We start from the raw sequence: 12,233 nt of genomic DNA, 5'->3' as shown, positions 1-12,233 counted from the left end.
AAGTAGACATCCAGGGCTTTCCAGCAATGTATAATAGTTCATACTTTGGCCAAGAATTGACGACGTAAACTGGCGTTCAACGCCAGCCTTCTACCCAAATCTGGCGTCCAGCGCCAGAAAAGGAGCCAAAACCAGAGTTGAACGCCCAAACTGGCACAAAAGCTGGCGTCCAACTCCACAAATGACCTCTACACGTGCAACACTCAGGCTCATCCCAAACACACACCAAGTGGGCCCAGGAAGTGGATTTATGCATCAATTACTTACTCATGTAAACCCTAGTAGCTAGTTTATTATAAATAGGACCTTTTACTATTGTATTAGGAATCTTTTGATCATCTTAGGATCTTAGGATCATCTTTGAACGCATTGTTCTTAGATCAAGGGGGCTGGCCATCTCGGCCATGCCTGGACCTTCACTTATGTATTTTCAACGGTAGAGTTTCTACACTCCATAGATTAAGGTGTGGAGCTCTGCTGTTCCTCAAAGATTAATGGAAGTACTACTGTTTTCTATTCAATTCATCTTATTTCGCTTCTAAGATATTCATTCGCACCCAAGAACGTGATGAAGGTGATGATTATGTGTGACGTTCATCACCATCTCCCCTATGAACACGTGCCTGACAAACACCTCCGTTCTACATGAAATAAAGCTAGAATGAATATCTCTTAGATCTCCTAACCAGAATCTTCGTGGCGTAAGCTAGAATGATGGCGGCATTCAAGAGAATCCGGAAGGTCTAAACCTTGTCTGTGGTATTCTGAGTAGGATTCAATGATTGAATGACTGTGACGAGCTTCAAACTCGCGAGTGCTGGGCGTTAGTGACAGACGCAAAAGGAGGGTGAATCCTATTCCAGCATGATCGGGAACCGACAGATGAATAACCGTGCCGTGACAGGGTGCGTGAGCATATTATTCACTGAGAGGAGGGGATGTAGCCACTGACAACGGTGATGCCCTTGCATAAAGCCAGCCATGGAAAGGAATAAGACTGATTGGATGAAGATAACAGGAAAGCAGAGGTTCAGAGGAACGAAAAGCATCTCCATTCGCTTATCTGAAATTCCTACCAATGAATTACATAAGTATCTCTATCCCTATTTTATTATATAATATTCGAAAACACCATTATCACTTTATATCTGCATGACTGAGATTTACAAGGTGACCATAGCTTGCTTCATACCAACAATCTCCGTGGGATTCGACCCTTACTCACGTAAGGTATTACTTGGACGACCCAGTGCACTTGCTGGTTAGTTGTATCGAAGTTGTGACAATTATGAATTAAGATCAGAGCACCAAGCTTTGGAGCCATTACCAGGGATTGTTCGAGCCTGGACATCATAATTTCGTGCACCAAGTTTTTGGCGACGTTGCCGGGGATTGTTTGAGTTTTCGGCAAGCTTTTGGTCCGGTAACATCAGTGCCAAGTTTGGATCCGGCAACAACACCAAGTTTTTGGCGCCGTTGCCGGGGATTGTTTGAGTTTGGACAACTGGCGGTTCATCCTGTTGCTCAGATTAGGTAATTTTCTTTTTGTTTTCTTTTCAAAAATATTTCAAAAATTTTCTCATCTGTTTTCGAAAAAAAAATAATAAAAATGTTTTCAAAAATTTTATTCAAGATTTTTAAAAATGAATTCTAGTGTTTCATGAAGCATGTGAAGCCTGGCTGGCTGTAAAGCCATGTCTAAATTCTTTTGGACTGAGGCTTCCAAACCATCAGAGGTAAGTTACATACTTGATAAATGATAAGCAGCAATTTGGTATCAAGATCAATATACTCTGGTGTTAAATGCTGAAGCTTGGCTGGCCATTGGCCATGTCTAGTGTTTTGGACTGGAGCTTTCTTTGAAAGCTTGGCTGGCTAGTGAGCCATGTCTAATTCCTGGACTGAAGTTTTAGACTAACATGGCAAGATTCCTGGAATTCATATTAAAAATTTTGGAATCCTTATTTTTCCTTTTAATATGCGAAAAATATAAAATAAAAATCCAAAAAAATCAGAAAACCATAAAAATCAAAAATATTTTCTGTTTCTTGTTTGAGTCTTGAGTCATATCATAAGTTTGGTGTCACTTGCATATGCATCTTGCATTTTTCGAAAATATCATGCATTCATAGTGTTCTTCATGATCTTCAAGTTGTTCTTGGTAAGTCTTCTTGTTTGATCTTGATGATTTTTTTGTTTTGTGTGTTTTCATGTTTATCATATGCATTCTTGAATTCTTAGTGTCTAAGCATTAAAGAATTCTAAGTTTGGTGTCTTGCATGTTTTCTTTGCATTAAAAATTTTTCAAAATTGTGTCTATGATGTTCATCTTGACATTCAAAGTGTTCTTGGTGTTCATCTTGACATTCATAGCATTCTTGCATGCATCACATGTTTTGATCTAAAAATTTCATGCATTGCATCTTTTTAGTGTTTTTCTCTCTTGCATCATAAAAATTCAAAAATCAAAAAAATATCTTTCCCTTTTTCTCTCATCAAATTCGAAAATTTGGGTTGACTTTTTCACAAATTTTTAAAATCAAGTTGTTTCTTATGAGTCAAATCAAATTTTCAATTTGAAAATCTTATCTTTTTCAAAATCTTTTTCAAAAATCAAATCTTTTTCAAAATTCTTAATTATTTTCGAAAATTCCAAAAATATTTTTCAAAAATCTTTTTCTTATTTTTAGACCAAATTTTCGAAAATAACAATAACAATTAATGTTTTGATTCAAAAATTTGAAGTTTGTTACTTGCTTGTTAAGAAAGATTCAAACTTTAAAGTTCTAGAATCATATCTTGTGATTTCTTGTGAATCAAGTCATTAATTGTGATTTTAAAAATCAAATCTTTTTCAAAACTAATTTTATCATATCTTTTCAAAAATATCTTCTTATCTTATCTTTTTCAAAAATATCTTTTCTAACTTCCTAACTTCTTATCTTTTCAAAATTTGTTTCAACTAACTAACTAACTTTTTGTTTGTTTCTTATCTTTTTCAAAACCACCTAACTAACTCTCTCTCTCTAATTTTCGAAAATATCTTCCCTCTTTTTCAAAAATTTCTTTTTAATTAACTAATTATTTTTATTTTTATTTTTGATTTCAAAAATTTTCGAAAAAAAATACTAAACATTTTTCAAAAACTATTTTCAAAAATCACTAACTCTTTTTCAAAATAATTTTCGAAAATTTTCCCTCCCCCATCTTATTCTATTTATTTATTCATCTACTAACATCTCTTCCTCACATCATCACCAAATTCGAACCCCCTCCTCTATCTGTGTTCGAATTTCTTCTTCTTTTCTTCTACTAACAATAAGGAACCTCTTTACTGTGACATAGAGGATTCCTCTTCTTTTCTTGTTCTCTTCTCTTTCTTATGAGCAGGGACAGAGAAAAAGCATTCTTGTTGAAGCTGATCCAGAACCTGAAAGGACTCTGAAAAGAAAACTAAGAGAAGCTAAATTACAACAATCCAGAGACAACTTGATTGAAAATTTCGAACAAGTAAAGGAGATGGCAGCCGAACCCAACAACAATGCAAGGAGAATGCTTGGTAACTTTACTGCACCTAATTCCAATTTACATGGAAGAAGCATCTCCATTCCTGCCATTGGAGCAAACAACTTTGAGCTGAAACCTCAATTAGTTTCTCTGATGCAGCAGAATTGCAAGTTTGATGGACTTCCATCTGAAGATCCTTTTCAGTTCTTAACTGAATTCTTGCAAATATGTGATACTGTTAAGACTAATGGAGTAGATCCTGAAGTCTACAGGCTCATGCTTTTCCCTTTTGCTGTAAGAGACAGAGCTAGATTATGGTTGGATTCTCAACCCAAAGACAGCTTGAACTCTTGGGATAAGCTGGTCACGGCTTTCTTAGCCAAGTACTTTCCTCCTCAAAAGCTGAGCAAGCTTAGAGCTGATGTTCAAACCTTCAGACAGAAAGAAGGTGAATCCCTCTATGAAGCTTGGGAAAGATACAAACAGTTGACCAAAAAGTGTCCTTCTGACATGCTTTCAGAATGGACCATCCTGGATATATTCTATGATGGTTTATCTGAGTTATCAAAGATGTCATTGGACACCTCTGCAGGTGGATCCATTCACCTAAAGAAAACGCCTGCAGAAGCTCAAGAACTCATTGACATGGTTGCTAATAACCAGTTCATGTACACTTCTGAAAGGAATCCTGTGAGTAATGGGACGCCTATGAAGAAGGGAGTTCTTGAAGTTGATACTCTGAATGCCATATTGGCACAGAATAAAATATTGACTCAGCAAGTCAATATGATCTCTCAGAGTCTGAATGGAATGCAAGCTACATCCAACAGTACTCAAGAGGCATCTTCTGAAGAAGAAGCCTATGATCCTGAGAACCCTGCAATAGCAGAAGTAAATTACTTAGGTGAACCTTATGGAAACACCTATAACTCAACGTGGAGAAATCATCCAAATTTCTCATGGAAGGATCAAAAGCCCCAACAAGGCTTTAATAATGGTGGAAGAAACAGGTTTAGCAATAGCAAGCCTTTTCCATCATCCACTCAGCAACAGACAGAGAACTCTGAACAAAATGCTTCTAATTTAGCAAATCTAGTCTCTGATCTATCTAAGGCCACTGTAAGTTTCATGAATGAAACAAGGTCTTCCATTAGAAATTTGGAAGCACAAGTGGGCCAGCTGAGTAAAAGGATCACTGAAATCCCTCCTAGTACTCTCCCAAGCAATACAGAAGAGAATCTAAAAGGAGAGTGCAAGGCCATTGACATAAGTACCATGGCCGAACCTGTGAGGAGAGGAGAGGATGTGAATCCCAAGGAGGAAGACCTCCTGGGACATCCAGTGACCAATAAGGAGCTTCCCTCTGAGGAACCAAAGGACTCTGAGGCTCATCTAGAGACCATAGAGATTCCATTGAACCTCCTTATGCCCTTCATGAGCTCTGATGAGTATTCCTCTTCTGAAGAGAATGAGGATGTCACTGAAGAGCAAACTGCCAAGTTTCTTGGTGCAATCATGAAGCTGAATGCCAAATTGTTTGGCATTGATGCTTGGGAAGTTGAACCTCCCTTGTTCATCAATGAACTAAGTGATCTGGATCAACTGACATTGCCTCAGAAGAGACAGGATCCTGAAAAGTTCATAATACCCTGTACCATAGGCACCATGATCTTTAAGGCTCTGTGTGACCTTGGTTCAGGAATAAACCTCATGCCCCTCTCTGTAATAGAGAAACTGAGAATCTATGGGGTGCAAGCTGCTAAAATCTCACTAGAGATGGCAGACAGCTCAAGAAGACAGGCTTATGGACAAGTAGAAGATGTATTAGTAAAGGTTGAGGGCCTTTACATACCTACTGATTTCATAGTCCTGGATACTGGAAAGGAAGAGGATGAATCCATCATCCTAGGAAGACCTTTCCTGGCCACAGCAAGAGCTGTGATTGATGTTGACAGAGGTGAAATAGTCCTTCAATGGAATAAGAACTCCCTTGTGTTTAAAACTCAAGGATCTCCCTCTGCAACCATGGAGAGGAAGCTTGAAAAGCTTCTCTCAAAGCAGAGTCAACCAGAGCCCCCACAGTCAAACTCTAAGTTTGGTGTTGGGAAGCCACAACCAAACTCTAAGTTTGGTGTTGAACTCCCATATCCAAACTCTAAGTTTGGTGTTGGAGAGTCTCAACAAAGCTCTGCACATCTGTGAGGCTCCATGAGAGCCCACTGTCAAGCTATTGACATTAAAGAAGCGCTTGTTGGGAGGCAACCCAATGTTTATTTATCTAACTATATTTTTCTTAGTTATGTGTCTTTATAGGTTCATGATCATGAGGAGTCACAAAATAAATATAAAAATTGAAAACGGAATCAAAAACAGCAGAAGAAAAATCACACCCTGGAGGAGCATCTGTCTGGCGTTCAAACGCCAGAACAGAGCATAGTTCTGGCGCTGAATGCCCAGAATGGGAGCATCCTGGCGCTGAACGCCCAGAACAAGCATGGTTCTGGCGTTCAACGCCAGAAATGGCAGCAAAGGGGCGTTGAACGCCCAAAATGGGCACCAACCTGGCACTGAACGCCCAGAGTTGTGTGCAAGGGCATTTTACATGCCTAAATTGGTGCAGGGATGTAAATGCCTTGACACCTCAGGATCTGTGGACCCCACAGGATCCCCACCTACCACATCATCTCTCTTTCCATTCATGATCATCCCTTTTTTTTTTCCATTTACCACTCACATCCATACACCCACTACCTTCAAAAATTCAACATCTCTCTCCCACCCAATCCCACCCATACGGCCGAATACACACTCCCATCCATCTCCTCCATATCTTCTTCTTATTCTTCTATTCTTTCTTCTTTTGCTCGAGGGCGAGCAACATTCTAAGTTTGGTGTGGTAAAAGCATAGCTTTTTTGTTTTTTCCATAACCATTGATGGCACCTAAGGCCAGAGAAACCTCTAGAAAGAGGAAAGGGAAGACAAAAGCTTCCATCAAGGGTCTATAGCTTAGTGGTAGAACATTTGACTGCAAATCAAGAGATTCCTGAGATACCTCAGGGGATACATTTTCTTCCACACAATTATTGGAAGCAACTAAGGGTGGAACATCAAGAGCACTCCATCATCCTTCATGAAATCAGAGAAGATCTAAAAGCAATGAAGGAGGAGCAGCCAAGGCAAGGAAGAGACATAGAAGAGCTCAAGGACATCCCTAAGGTGGACTCATTCCTTGTTCTTACTTTCTCTATTTTTCGTTTTCTATGTTATGTGCTTATCTATGTTTGTGCCTTCATTACATGATCATTAGTAGTTAGTAACTTTGTCTTAAAGATATGAATGTCCTATGAATCCATCACCTCTCTTAAAAGAAAAATGTTTTAATTCAAAAGAACAAGAAGTACATGAGTTTTGAATTTATCCTTGAACTTAGCTTAATTATATTGATGTGGTGACAATGCTTCTTGTTTTCTGAATGTATGCTTGAACAGTGCATATGTCTTTTGAAGTTGTTGTTTAAGAATGTTAAATATGTTGGCTCTTGAAAGAATGATGACTAGGAGACATGTTATTTGATAATCTAAAAAATCATAAAAATGATTCTTGAAGCAAGAAAAAGCAGCAAAGAACAAAGCTTGCAGAAAAAAAATAGAAAAAAAAATAGAAAGAAAAAGAAAAAGCAAGCAGAAAAAGCCAATAACCCTTAAAACCAAAAGGCAAGGGCAAATAAAAAGGATCCCAAGGCTTTGAGCATCAGTGGATAGGAGGGCCTAAAGGAATAAAATCCTGGTCTAAGCGGCTAAACCAAGCTGTCCCTAACCATGTGCTTGTGGCGTGTAGGTGTCAAGTGAAAACTTGAGACTGAGCGGTTAAAGTCAAGGTCCAAAGCAAAAAAAAAAAAAAAAGAGTGTGCTTAAGAACCCTGGACACCTCTAATTGGGGACTTTAGCAAAGCTGAGTCACAATCTGAAAAGGTTCACCCAATTATGTGTCTGTGGCATTTATGTATCCGTTGGTAATACTGGAAAACAAAGTGCTTAGGGCCACGGCCAAGACTCATAAAGAAGCTGTGTTCAAGAATCATCATACTGAACTAGGAGAGTCAATAACACTATTCGAAATCTGAAGTTCCTATAGATGCCAATCATTCTGAACCTCAATGGATAAAGTGAGATGCCAAAACTATTCAAGAGGCAAAAAGCTATAAGTCCCGCTCATATGATTGAAGCTCTGTTTCATTGATAGTTTGGAATTTATAGTATATTCTCTTCTTTTTATCCTATTTGATTTTCAGTTGCTTGGGGACAAGCAACAATTTAAGTTTGGTGTTGTGATGAGCGGATAATTTATACGCTTTTTGACATTGTTTTTAGTATATTTTTAGTAGGATTCAGCTACTTTTAGGGATGTTTTCATTAGTTTTTATGTTAAATTCACATTTCTGGACTTCACTATGAGTTTGTGTATTTTTCTGTGATTTCAGGTATTTTCTGGCTGAAATTGAGGGACTTGAGCAGAAATCAGATTCAGAGGTTGAAGAAGGACTGCTGATGCTGTTGGATTCTGACCTCCCTGCACTCAAAGTAGATTTTCTGGAGCTACAGAACTCGAAATGGCGCGCTTCCAATTGCGTTGGAAAGTAGACATCCAGGGCTTTCCAGCAATGTATAATAGTCCATACTTTGGCCAAGAATTGACGACGTAAACTGGCGTTCAACGCCAGCCTTCTACCCAAATCTGGCGTCCAGCGCCAGAAAAGGAGCCAAAACCAGAGTTGAACGCCCAAACTGGCACAAAAGCTGGCGTCCAACTCCACAAATGACCTCTACACGTGCAACACTCAGGCTCATCCCAAACACACACCAAGTGGGCCCAGGAAGTGGATTTATGCATCAATTACTTACTCATGTAAACCCTAGTAGCTAGTTTATTATAAATAGGACCTTTTACTATTGTATTAGGCATCTTTTGATCATCTTAGGATCTTAGGATCATCTTTGAATGCATTGTTCTTAGATCAAGGGGGCTGGCCATCTCGGCCATGCCTGGACCTTCACTTATGTATTTTCAACGGTAGAGTTTCTACACTCCATAGATTAAGGTGTGGAGCTCTGCTGTTCCTCAAAGATTAATGGAAGTACTACTGTTTTCTATTCAATTCATCTTATTTTGCTTCTAAGATATTCATTCGCACCCAAGAACGTGATGAAGGTGATGATTATGTGTGACGCTCATCACCATCTCCCCTATGAACACGTGCCTGACAAACACCTCCGTTCTACATGAAATAAAGCTAGAATGAATATCTCTTAGATCTCCTAACCAGAATCTTCGTGGCGTAAGCTAGAATGATGGCGGCATTCAAGAGAATCCGGAAGGTCTAAACCTTGTCTGTGGTATTCTGAGTAGGATTCAATGATTGAATGACTGTGACGAGCTTCAAACTCGCGAGTGCTGGGCGTTAGTGACAGACGCAAAAGGAGGGTGAATCCTATTCCAGCATGATCTGGAACCGACAGATGAATAGCCGTGCCGTGACAGGGTGCGTGAGCATATTATTCACTGAGAGGAGGGGATGTAGCCACTGACAACGGTGATGCCCTTGCATAAAGCCAGCCATGGAAAGGAATAAGACTGATTGGATGAAGATAGCAGGAAAGCAGAGGTTCAGAGGAACGAAAAGCATCTCCATTCGCTTATCTGAAATTCCTACCAATGAATTACATAAGTATCTCTATCCCTATTTTATTATATAATATTCGAAAACACCATTATCACTTTATATCTGCCTGACTGAGATTTACAAGGTGACCATAGCTTGCTTCATACCAACAATCTCCGTGGGATTCGACCCTTACCCATGTAAGGTATTACTTGGACGACCCAGTGCACTTGCTGGTTAGTTGTATCGAAGTTGTGACAATTATGAATTAAGATCAGAGCACCAAGCTTTCGAGCCATTACCAGGGATTGTTCGAGCCTGGACATCACAATTTCGTGCACCAGCTAGCGATGGCTTTAACCCTTATGGAAATATGAGCTCGAAGTACTCAATTCGGCCAGTGGTTCTTATTCCATACAACCTGCCCCATTGGATTTGCATGAAACCCACCTCTTTCATCCTCTCCATGATTATCCCTAGGCCTAAAATGCCTGAAAATGATATAGATGTCTACTTACAGCCCTTGATCGATGAGTTGAAGCTGTTGTGGGTTGGTGTTGAAACGTACGATGCTTACACGAAAAAAACTTTCAGGATGTATGCTGCGTTAATGTGGACAATCAGTGATTTTCCTGGTTTAGGCAACTTGTCCGGGTGGAACACATACGGTGGGAGAGCTTGTCTTGCATGCAATTTGGATGCTGAGACTAACCGGCTCACACACAGTCAGAAATAGTGTTTCATGGGCCATCGTCGTTTTCTGAATCCTGCCCATAGATATAGAAAGGACCGGGATAGATTTGATGGAAAGATAGAGGATAGAGGTCCACCTGTCAAACTCTCTGGTGGAGACATTGCGAGACAACTACAGGACGTGCATGTCTACCTTAGCAAGGTGCAATCGGTTACTGGGAAAAGGACACGCGGACAGCAAACCGCCGTACTTGACGAGTCCCCTTGGAAAAAGAGGAGTATATTATTCGAGCTATCATATTGGGAAAACAATGGATTGCGTCATAATCTTGATGTGATGCACATAGAAAAGAATGTGTGCGACAACATAGTATTCACCATCAAGAACGAGAAAGGTAAATCTAAAGACCACCTTAAGGCAAAAAAAGACCTCCAATTGATGGGAATCAAGCATGATCTATGGCCACGGGAAGATGGAAAGTACCCATCCGCCATCTTTACTATGACATTGCCACAGAAGGATGTCTTTTTAAGGACTATCAAGAATGTGGTCTTTCCAGATGGGTACTCTAGCAACATTTCTCGCCGTGTTGACTTACGACAGCGCAAGATGTTGGGCTTGAAAAGCCACGACTGTCACATTCTGATGGAGCATATCCTGCCAATTGCGTTAAGGAATGCTTTGCCTGCCCAAGTGTCCTCTGTCTTGGCGGATTTATCGTCCTTTTTTTGTAGAATATGTAGTAAATCCATTGATTAACCCTCAACAACTTCCTCTCCTTCAGGATCATGTGGTCCATACTCTGTGCCACATGGAGATGATTTCTCCCCCATCTTTCTTCACCGTCATGGTGCACTTGACGGTACATCTAGTCGAGGAAGTGCGACTCGGTGGCCCAGTTCAATATCGGTGGATGTACCCAATTGAAAGGTACATATGTCGTCTCAAGCAGTTCGTGCGTAATAGATCACAATCGGAGGGCTCTATCGCAGAGGGATACTTATCGGAGGAGATTCTCGTGTTTTGCTCAAGATACCTCGATAATATCGAGAGTAGGATCAATCGGCCAATGCGTGTTGACGATCGACCGTGTGAACCTAACCAGTGTGAAAGTGCATCCATGTTCCCAGGGGTAGGAAAGTCTGTTGGGGCTGCTTCGTTTTATGCTCTCACATCAACCGAGAAATTTCAAGCTCACCGTCACGTCTTGGTCAATTCTCCGGCTGTGGAAAAGTTCATAGAGTAAGTAAAGTCAGTATTATGTTATAAAAACATGACATACTCTAGATGGAGATTCTGACATGAAACTCTTGTTATCACTCCAGTGATTTCAGGGCCATCAAAAAGAGGCAGTTGCGAAGCAGGACAAGGTCCCAGTCTCACATAGACAGTGTTGTGCACAAAGAATTTTCTGAGTGGTTCAAGTGTGAGGTGAAGCCTGTTATGATCAATCCTGTTATCGATGGTATCCTATTTGTTCTATCTCAAACTGATGAAACGTGTGATTGTTACCTACCAGGTTCCCTTGGGAAGCATCAGGCATTCGAGCGAATTACAGTGGCTTGCATGTGGCCTCAATATTCAAGCTAGCCACTTTACAGCTTACAATGTAAATGGATTTAGGTTTAGGACCATGTCAAGAGAAGAAGGGCTGAAAACTCAGAATAGCGGGGTTCACGTCACTTCTGACACTAGAAGTTATGCAAGCAAGCGCGACAGTAATGTTGCGGTTGGTGGTGTCTCGTATTATGGGAAACTAGTAGACATCATTGAGCTGAATTACAGTGGTCAATTCACAGTCGTTTTGTTTAGATGTATCTGGACAAACACCACACCTGGTAGAGGCATAAAACAAGATGTTTTGGGCCACACACTTGTCAATTTCTCTAATCCGATACATGTTGGTGATCGAGAGGATGACGAACTGTACATTCTTGCATCAGAGGCTCGCCTTGTATACTATGTGGAAGATGAGGTTGATAAGGAATGGAGTGTAGTAATCCTCGTGAAGCCAAGAGATTTGTTTGACATGGGTGATATACATGAACACTGTGAGGTGGAACTTTCCCCCCAACTGAGTTTATCTGAGTGCGTTGAGTGTGAGGTGGAAGGATTGTCACTAATAAGGGAGGGCGATTTAGAATAACCCACCAATGATGCCTTTGATACTCATGAAGAGGCTGTTGAGTCTTAGATGTGTTTGGCAATGAAGAAGACTAGAAATTAATTTGACTATGTGTTATTATGATTATGCAAATTATATATGACTCTAGAATCTGCATGTTTATAATGTTTTTGGTGCGGAACATTTGCTTATTATTATTATTATTATTAGCAGCTTTATTCTGGTGTGGTACATATGCTCCGATTTA

General features: G+C 40.0%; 1 non-coding gene across 1 annotated transcript; it reads right to left on the bottom strand.

Annotated features, from left to right (window-relative positions):
- Positions 1-3,915: 3,915 nt before the first annotated feature.
- LOC148571869 (small nucleolar RNA R71) lies at positions 3,916-4,023 on the bottom strand. The gene has a single exon (XR_015908175.1). It is a non-coding gene; the product is annotated as a small nucleolar RNA R71 (small nucleolar RNA).
- Positions 4,024-12,233: the final 8,210 nt, after the last annotated feature.

This window comes from Arachis ipaensis, chromosome B3 (assembly GCF_059453495.1).
Source record: "Arachis ipaensis isolate K30076 ecotype BB chromosome B3, ASM5945349v1, whole genome shotgun sequence".
In the NCBI taxonomy this organism is placed as follows: domain Eukaryota; kingdom Viridiplantae; phylum Streptophyta; class Magnoliopsida; order Fabales; family Fabaceae; genus Arachis; species Arachis ipaensis.
This window is presented reverse-complemented; position numbering and strand designations above follow the sequence as displayed.